This window comes from Triticum urartu, chromosome 1, assembly GCF_003073215.2.
Source record: "Triticum urartu cultivar G1812 chromosome 1, Tu2.1, whole genome shotgun sequence".
Classification (NCBI taxonomy): Eukaryota; Viridiplantae; Streptophyta; class Magnoliopsida; order Poales; family Poaceae; genus Triticum; species Triticum urartu.
The window spans coordinates 88,255,098-88,265,705 of record NC_053022.1 but is presented as its reverse complement, the minus strand read 5'-3'; positions in this window follow the sequence as shown (position 1 = coordinate 88,265,705).

Genomic DNA, 10,608 nt, shown 5'->3' with positions numbered 1-10,608 from the left:
AAAAATTATAGATACGTTGGAGACGTATCAGTTGTCATCTGAGATTTATTATTATTACTCGCTAGTTGATTACGCCATTGATATGAGTAAACATGAGACCTAAGAGTTATTGTGAATATGGTTAGTTCATAATCTTTGCTGAAAACTTGAATGATGGCTTTACATATTTACACCAACAAGAGCAAACAGAGTTTGTAAAAGTTTTTCTTTGTCACTTTCAGTTTGTCAACTGAATTGCTTGAGGACAAGCAAAGGTTTAAGCTTGGGGGAGTTGATACGTCTCTGTCGTATCTACTTTTCCAAACACTTTTGCCCTTGTTTTGGACTCTAACTTGCATGATTTGAATGGAACTAACCCAGACTGATGCTGTTTTCAGCAGAATTGCCATGGTGTTATTTATGTGCAGAAACAAAAGTTCTCAGACTGGCCTGAAACTCCACGGAGATTATTTTTGGAAATAATAAAAATACTGGCAAAGAATCAAGGCCAGGGGGCCCACACCCTAGCCACGAGGGTGGGGGCGCGCCTGCCCCCCTGGGCACGCCCCCTACCTTGTGGGCCCCCTGGAGCTCCTCCAACCTCAACTCCAACTCTATATATTCGGTTCGGAGAGAAAAAATAAAGAAGAAGGATTTATCGCGTTTTACGATATGGAGCCGTCGCCAAGCCCTAAACTCTCTCGGGAGGGCTGATCTGGAGTCCGTTCGGGGCACCGGAGAGGGGAATCCGTCGCCATTGTCATCATCAACCATCCTCCATCACCAATTTCATGATGCTCAGCGCCGTGCGTGAGTAATTCCATCGTAGGCTTGCTGGACGGTGATGGGTTGGATGAGATTTATCATGTAATCGAGTTAGTTTTGTTAGGGTTTGATCCCTAGTATCCACTATGGTCTGAGATTGATGTTGCTATGACTTTGCTATGCTTAATGCTTGTCACTAGGGCCCGAGGCCATGATTTCAGATCTGAACCTATTATGTTTTCATCAATATAAGAGATTTCTTGATCCTATCTTGCAAGTCTATAGTCACCTACTATGTGTTATGATCCGGCAACCCCGAAGTGACAATAATTAGGACCACTCCCGGTGATGACTGTAGTTTCAGGAGTTCATGTATTCACTATGTGTTAATGCTTTGGTTCCGGCACTCTATTAAAAGTAGGCCTTAATATCCCTTAGTTTCCACTAGGACCCCGCTGCCACAGGAGGGTAGGACAAAAGATGTCATGCAAGTTCTTTTCCATAAGCACGTATGACTATTTTCGGAATACATGCCTACATAACATTGATGAATTGGAGCTAGTTCTGTGTCACCCTAGGTTATGACTGTTACATGATGAACCACATCCGACATAATTCTCTATCACTGATCCATTGCCTACGAGCTTTCCATATATTGTTCTTCGCTTATTTGCTTTTCCGTTACTATTGTTATCATCACTACAAAACACCAAAAATATTACTTTTGCTACCGTTACCACTACTATCATATTACTTTGCTACTAAACACTTTGCTGCAGATATTAAGTTATCCAGGTGTGGTTGAATTGACAACTCAGCTGCTAATACTTGAGAATATTCTTTGGCTCCCCTTGCGTTGAATCAATAAATTTGGGTTGAATACTCTACCCTCAAAAACTGTTGTGATCCCCTATACTTGTGGGTTATCAAGACTATTTTCTGGCGCCATTGCCGGGGACCATAGCTCTATTCTTTGAGTCACTTGGGATTTATATCTGCTTATCATTATGAAGAACTTGAGAGATCCAAAAACCAAGATTTATCCCTCAACTACGAGGCGAGGTAAGGAATTGCCATCTAGCTCTGCACTTGATTCACCTTCCGTTTTGAGTAAGCTTGTGACACCTAGACCTGCTTCTGCTATTAATTCTGACTAGGAAAATTACCTGTGCATTGCAACAGGGATACACTATTAAAACATAACCGCCATGAAAACTGGCGAGGAAGAAAACAAGAAAGGATTATGTATGTTTTTACCTCCTCACTGTGTCGCTGTTGACACCCTTCCTGTCCTGCATCATGTAGATTGACATGACATGACATCAGACATGCACAATTGCTTAACATCCTTCCATGGATCCACCTCGGCCCCGTCGTGAATCCCGGTCGTGTACGACGGGGGGTCGTGACCAGTATCTTCATCATCTTTTTCACTGCGTTCTTGGCGACTTTGGTGCGGGTGAGTATAATGTCCCATAGCTGACGAGTTAATGAATCCTGTCCACTCTTGATGTCTGAACCGAAGATTTGGAAGTCCATATGTTGACGTATCCTCTTCTTGTATCTTAGTCTCTTTCGGGGTAGATGGAAATAAATGGACATAACATGTTTAAATTAGAGGTACATGTGCTATTATGTTCATCTCAAATAGATTAACTGTACAGATAATTTGACCCACTTAGAAGTTCTCTGTCAGAGCATATAAAATCTCTATGTGCAGTTGTAACGCCCTCGATGCGGCTATATCTCCTATGTGTCGGAGCACGAGTTAGAGGCATAACCGCATTGAAAGCAATGTCGCAAGTAAGGTAATCTTCACAACAACCCATGTAAATAGATAATAAGAAGAAAGGTACATAGTTGGCTTACACTCGCCACGTCACACAAAGTACATAAATAGCATTACATCATCCAATACAATCATGGTCCGACTACAGTACCAAAATAAAAGATCAACCCCAACATGCGACATGGTCCCGATCGCCCCAACTGGGCACCACTACTGATCATCAGGGAAAGACACATAGTAACGGCGTGAGTCTTAGTCGAACTCCCACTTGAGCTCAAGCGCATCATCTGGAATGGAATCATCGGGCCCTGCATCTGGTTTGGAAGTAATCTGTGAGCCACGGGGACTCAGCAATCTCGCACCCTCGCGATCAAGACTACTTAAGCTTAAAGGTAAGGCAAGGTAATATGTGGAGCTGCAGCAAGCGACTAGCATATAAGGTGGCTAACCTGTTCGCAAAAGAGAGCGAGAAGAGAAGGCAAAGCTCGAACGAAGGACTAGAGAACAACCTACGGCAAACATTACTCCAACACCGTGTTCACTTCCCGGACTCCGCCGAGAAGAGACCATCATGGTAACACACACAGTTGATTCATTTTAATTAAGTTAAGGTTTAAGTTATCTACAACCGGACATTAACAAATTCCCATCGGCCCATAACCGCGGGCACGGCTTTCAAAAGTTCAAATCCCTGCAGGGGAGTCCCAACTTAGCCCATGACAAGCTCTCACGGTCAACGAAGGATATACCTTCTCCCGAGACATTCCGATCAGACTCGGTATCCCGGTTCTACAAGACAACTTCGACAAGTTAAAACAAATCCAGCAACACCGCCCGAATGTGCCGACAAATCCCGATAGGAGCTACACATATCTCGTTCTCAGGGCACACTCAGATTGTCCAAACTTCCGGTAGGCCAGCCTAGAGTTGCCCCTGGTGGCCACCGGCGGCTGACGAGGTGGACCAACACTTAGAGGAGCACTGGCCCGGGGGGTTTAAATAAGATGACCCTTGGGCTCCGGAAACCCAAGGGAAAAAGAGGCTAGGTGGCAAATGGTAAAACCAAGGTTGGGCATTGCTGGAGGAGTTTTATTCAAGACGAACTGTCGAGGGGTTCCCATTATTACCCAACTGCGGAAGGAACGCAAAATCCGGGAACATAACGCCGATATGACGGAAACTAGGGCGGCAAGAGTGGAACAAAACACTAGGCAAAAGGCCGAGCCTTCCACCCTTTACCAAGTATATAGATGCATTAAGATAACAAGGTAATATAATGATATCACAACAAGAAAATAATGTTCCAACAAGGAACGATCTCCAATCTTCACCTGCTACTAGCAACGCTATAAGAGGGGCTGAGCAAAGTGGTAACATAGCCAATCAACGGTTTGCTAGGACATGGTGGGTTAGAGGTTTGACATGGCAATTTGGGAGGCATGATAAGAAAGTGGTAGGCATCGTAGCATAGGCATAGCAAAAGAGCGAGCATCTAGCAAAGCAAAGATAGAAGTGATTGCGAGGGTATGATCATCTTGCCTGCAAAGTTGTCAGAGTTGACTGGGTCCTCGAAAGCAAACTCAACGGGCTCCTCGTTAGCGAACTTGTCTCCCGGCTCTACCCAAACAAGATAAACAAGCAAAAGGAACACAATCAACCATGTGCAAAGCTCAAACAACATGATGCAAACATGGTATGCTATGCGGGATGCGATATGTGATGCATATGCAAGATTTGACAAGGAATGAAAGAACCTGGCCTCGACTTCGAAATCCAAGTGTGCCACTGGAAAGGTGAGGTGATTTCGGTTGAAATCGATATAAAGATCGCCGGAATCGGATGCACGGTTTGGAAATGGCAAGCAAAACAAATATGACACCGGTCTCTGATAAACAACAAGTAGCCATCTAAATGGATCAAGATGAACATGCTACAGCACTCAAACATGGCAACAAAATACATGGCAGGGATCCACTCATAAATCTTAACAAAAGATGAACACTGAGCTACGGCCAATTCATCCGTTAACAGGTTTAAACAAGCATGGAAAAAGTGCAATTGATAAACAGGTTTCAGACTTAGTGAAATTAACACAATCCTGGAATTTCAGATCAGGTAGCACACTTTGGAGCATGAAAACTATATGCTACAGGAACTTAACATGGCAAAGTAAGGCATGGCATGGAGCTACTCAAAGAGCTTAACAAAAGTCCCTTAGTGACCTTGAGCCAAAAGGGATCAGAAAATACAATTGCAAGCATGTGAACATGGCAAAAACATAATCAGATCACAGACTTAGTGAAAAACTAGAGCTCGATGCACTCGCTACAGAGTAAGGCATGACAATCTAAGCATACACCCATCAAGATTACACATTATATAAGCTAGACATGGCAAGAACAACAACATAGCATGCACGGATCAACAACAACATCCTCGGCAAAATCGCTAACAAGTAGACAATCTGCCCAGATTCACGAAATAGAAAAAGTAGAGCTCGATTGACTCAAGCTAGGGTGGTCCATAATTGCAAACAAAGACATGGATGGATAGAGCACCACAATATTAACAAAACATCCTTACTGATCATCCTCAAAAGAGGCACGGATCACTAGGAAACAACATGAACATATGACATATTGATAAAAACAGATCAAGGACTTAGTGGAATTGCAAAGTCCCTGAAATCAGCATTAACGAATGCACCACTTTGCAAGCATGTGCTAGTCACCACACACATCACAAAAATACATGGATAGCACGTCTGTAAAGATGGCAAAGCATATAACAAAACTCATGTAGAGCTCAGGGGCATATCATGCACACATTAATCATGGCAAAAATGACAAATAGCCATTTGGTGCAGCAGATCTGACAATTAACTCAAATAGCACTCTTCCAACAGCATTTAGAGCATCAAGATGAACTCAAATGAAAACGATGCAATGATATGAAATGATGTACTCTCTGAGGCGAACATTTTGATATGCTGCACGCCCAAAACGGAGCTACGGATGCGGAGATATAGCATGATGAAAAATGCAAAATGTCTAGGGTTTCGGGAGAAAGTCAACCCTCTCAGATCTGGATCTGAGAACACTGTAGCAACGCGGACTTCGAGGTTGGTCGGGGCGGCTCACTGGAGTTCTTCGTGGAGGAGGCCGGACCTCACTGGAGGAGCGTGCCAGCCGGATCTCGCCGGATCCGGGGCCGGCGAGGTGGAGGCGCGCCGGGGTGGCCGCGGGCGGCGAGGAGCGGCGGTCAGCGACGCGAGCCGACCACCTGCGGCGGCAGGGCGGCGACTGGCCGCGGTGGCTGGAGCGGGCGGAGTGCGGCGGAGCGGCGAAATAAAGGCGGCAGCGCGGCGTAGGAGCCTGCCGGCTCGGGCGGGGAAGAGGCAGGCGCGGGCGGCGCGGAGGAAATGGGCTCGGGGGCCCGCGGCGGGCCGAGCGGGCCGACGGCGGGGAGCTCCCGGCGTGACACGTGGCGTGCTGTCACTGGCCGGGCGCGGCGGCACGAAGCGTCCGGCCAGGGACGGACATGTGCGGCGCGGCGCGAGGTGATTTTTAGGGTTTGGGGACGAAGGAGATCCGGGAATTCGGAGGAGGACCTATTTATAGGCATAGGAGGAGCTAGGAGAGTCCAAATGAGGTGCGGTTTTCGGCCACGCGATCGTGATCGAACGCTCTAGATGATGGAGAGGGTTTTGGTGGGTTTTGGGCCAAAATGGAAGGGTGTTGGGCTGCAACACACACGAGGCCTTCTCGGTGCCTCGATTAACCGTTGGAGCATCAAACGAAGTCCAAATGGTACGAAACTTGACAAGCGGTCTACTGGTAGTAAACCAAGGCCGCTTCGCAAGTATCGGTCCAATCCGGAAATTTTTAACCCCCCCACACGATAATAAGGTAGAAAGGACCACCGGAGGAGATAGGAGCGCCGGAATGCAAAACGGACAACGGGGAAAATGCTTGGATGCATGAGACGAACACGTATGCAAATGCAATGCACATGATGACATGATATGAGATGCATGACAACGACAACAACACACGGAGAAAAAAACCTGAACCCGAGGAAACAAAATAATTTAGTGCCGGAAACGGCAAGAGTTGGAGTACATATTAGGTAAATTACATCCGGGGTGTTACAGCAGTTTACCTAATCTGACCATACTAATTAAGTGTAAGTGTAACTCATGCAAACAAAAAGGAAATTCACTATGCTCACAAAGATCTAACTTTGTTGATCCTCACGTAACAAATAGTGGGCAACTTCAGTAAAAAATCCGAATAAAAGTAGACTGTAATTTAAACCTCCCACTGAAGCAATCATGATACAAGACTGAATGAATACCAGATTTCAATCCGGGGTTGCAACATCTTACACTCACATACTCACCATCTGCCAAACTTGGTTTTGCTCTCTCGCACACAGATGGACCAGGCTGGAGTTTTCAGTTCCTTTCGTTTTTGAACTGGGTTTTCAGCTCCTTCATGCAGCCCTCAAAAGGACATGACACAGATTTATTTTCACCATCTGTGCTACTACCAAGTACCAACAGTCATCAGAATAACCCATAATCCTTTTATCCCCCAGTTTCGTTTTCTTTATAATGGAACTTCCTTCTTCTCACAGATCCATCATTCCTTGCCTATTGAGCTCCCTTTGTTGTCAGTTCCTCAGCCATTAGAGTCCCCCCATACAGTTGGCGGCCAAGCAGGTCTGGGTCGCAGCACAGGCGCCCTGGAGGAGATTGGCCTAGAGGATTAGGACGACCTTCCAACCGGCGGCCAAGTAAGCATCGGTTGTACCGTGGGTGCCGTGAAGGAGCTCAACCGGGAGGAGCAGGACGTCCTTGTCGGTCCCCTTCCACCAAGCGCCAAGCATGCCCGTGTCTCAGCCGAGGTGCCGTGGTCTCTGAAGCCATCAATGTTGCAGCGTTGTACGAGTGAGGGCAGGCACGAGCGATGATGGAGCTGGGCGTGGATGTGTGGTGCGTGGGGATCGGCGGCAGTGGTGTGGCTCCAGCCATTGGAGGTCAGATGCGGGATTGCGGATAGCAACGCTGCTCCAGCCGTAGGAGGCAGCAGCGGAGAGAACGGAGACCCGAAGCTTACGTACGGCTACGTATATACATATCTACTTGGTTTAGCCCTCACTACGAAAATCCTGCAAGGTGAGAACGGCAAGATTCCAGTAAGGTTGGAAGAATGACGACACATCAATGTTGAGCACGTGCGCAATGACGAGATTGAAGCAGTGTTAAGCACAGGAAGCAAATGAGCAGGGGTTTGATCGAGGGAGTTGAGGCTTCTTTATACATGCACGGGAGACAATTTTTTTTGTGGAGAAAGAAGTCAGAGGACAGATAGTTTTTTTGGGAGAGATAGATTTTTTTTGAGAATAGGGGAGATTTTTTTGAGTAAAGAGAATAGGAGAGATAGATTTTTTTAGGGTCGTGAGCGAGAGGATGACCGGGTATTATTTCCAGGCCCACCAGTCTTGGTCCATGGGCTGATACTGGGCCTACAAAATTAAATATACGCACGCTAGCTAAATGGGTATGACGTGTGCGTGTATCGGACGAGAAGCTTGTGATAAGACATGCGAGGGATGTACGTAGATTTTTACCACGGACCGAACCAAGAAGACCAAACCAAGAATACCTATTTCTTTTAATAGTAGGTATAGATATGTCGCATATTATTGATGATGCCACTTCTGCTATGCATGATACTTATGATGAAACTACTTCTATGCTTGATACTACTGTGCCACTTGGTGAATTTCTTGATGAACAACTTGCTAGGGCTAGAGAGAATGAAATTATTGAAACTGATAATATTGATGAAAGTGATCATGAAGGCTCTCCTAATAAATATGAATTACCTATTGTGCCTGAGGGCTATGTTATGGATGAAGAAACTAAAAGATACTTTCTTGCTTGCAATGATATAAGTGATCTTAAGAAATTATTAGCCAAGCGTAAACAAAAAACTCTGAATGCTAGAATGAAATATGATCCTGCTTATGCTACTTCACCTATATTTGTTACTTATAAGGATTATGAATTCTCTATTGATCCTGATATAATTACTTTGGTTGAATCTAATCCTTTTTATGGTTATGAATCTGAAACTGTTGTGGCACATCTTACTAAATTAAATGATATAGCCACCCTGTTCACTAATGATGAGAGAACTCGCTACTTTTATATCCTTAAAATATTTTTGTTCTCATTAAAGGGTGATGCTAAGATATGGTTTAATTCTCTTGATCCTGGTTGTGTGCGTAGTCCCCAGGATATGATTTATTACTTCTCTGCTAAATATTTCCCTGCTCATAAGAAACAAGCTGCCTTAAGGGATATATATAATTTTGTGCAAATTGAAGAAGAGAGTCTCCCACAAGCTTGGGGGAGGCTTCTCCAATTATTTAATGCTTTGCCTGATCATGCTCTTAAGAAACATGAAATACTTGATATCTTTTATAATGGACTAAGCGATGCTTCCAGAGATTACCTGGATAGTTGTGTTGGTTCTGTTTTCAGGGAAAGAACACCGGATGAAGCTGGAAATTTATTGAATAATATGTTGACCAATGAAAATAATTGGACACTTCCGGAGCCAACTCCTGAGCCTATTCCTAAACCAACTCTGAAGAAAAGGGGTGTTCTATTTCTCAGTCCTGAAGATATGCAAGAGGCAAAGAAATCCATGAAAGTAAAGGGTATTAAAGCTGAAGATGTTAAGAATTTACCTCCTATTGAAGAAATACATGGTCTTAATTTACCACCTGTTGAAGAAATATATGGTTTTAATCCATCACCTATTGAAGAAACACATGGTCTTGATAAACCGACACAGGTAGTAAAGGTAAATTCTCTCTATAGATATGATAAAGCTAAAATCCCTCCTACTAAGTTTGCTAGCCAATGTTTGGATGAGTTTGATAACTTTATGGTTAAGCAAGAAGACTTCAATTCTTACTTTGGTAGACAATTGAAACAAAATGCTTATATGATTGAACACTTGGGTGATTATATGTCTAGAGTTAAAGGTGATATTAAACTCATTAGTAAACATGCTTCTATGTTACCACTCAAGTAGAACAACTACTTAAAGCTCAGAATGATTTGCTCAATGAATTAAATAGTAAGAATAATGACTATGCTGTTAGAGTGGCTACTAGAACTGGTAAGATGACTCAGGAACCTTTGTATCCTGAAGTCCACCCTAAGAGAATTGAGCAAGATTCTCAGAGAAATAATATAGATGCACCTAGTCCTTCTAAAAGGAAGAAAAAGAAAAATGGTAGGAATTTGCATGCTTTTAGTGAACCTGTTATCGACACACATGAGAATCCCAATGATGTTTCTATTTCTGATGCTGAAACACAATCTGGTAATGAACATGAAACTAGTGATAATGTTAATGACGATGTTCTTGTTGATGCTCAACCTAGTAATGATAATGATGTAGAAGCTGAACCTCCTGTTGATCTTGATAACCCATAATCAAATAATCAACGTTATGATAAGAGAGACTTTGTTTTTAGGAAGCACGGTAAGGAAAGAGAACATTGGGTTCAGAAACCCATGCCTTTTCCTCCCAAACCATCCAAGAAAAAGGATGATGAGGATTTTGAGCGCTTTGCTGAAATGATTAGACCTATCTTTTTGTGTATGCGATTAACTGATATGCTCAAAATGAATCCTTATGCTAAGTATATGAACTATATTTTTACTAATAAAAGAAAGATACCGAAAGCTGAAATTTCCACCATGCTTGATAATTATACTTTTAAGGGTGGAATACCTAAGAAACTAGGAGATCCAGGAGCACCAACTATACCATGCTCCATTAAAAGAAACTATGTTAAAACTGCTTGATGTGATCTTGGAGCCGGTGTTAGTGTTATGCCTCTCTCTTTATATCATAGACTTGATTTGAATAAGTTGACACCTACTGAAATATCTTTGCAAATGGCTGATAATTCAACTGCTATACCTGTCGGTATTTGTGAGGATGTGCATGTTGTGGTTGCAAACGTTACTATTTTAACGGACTTTG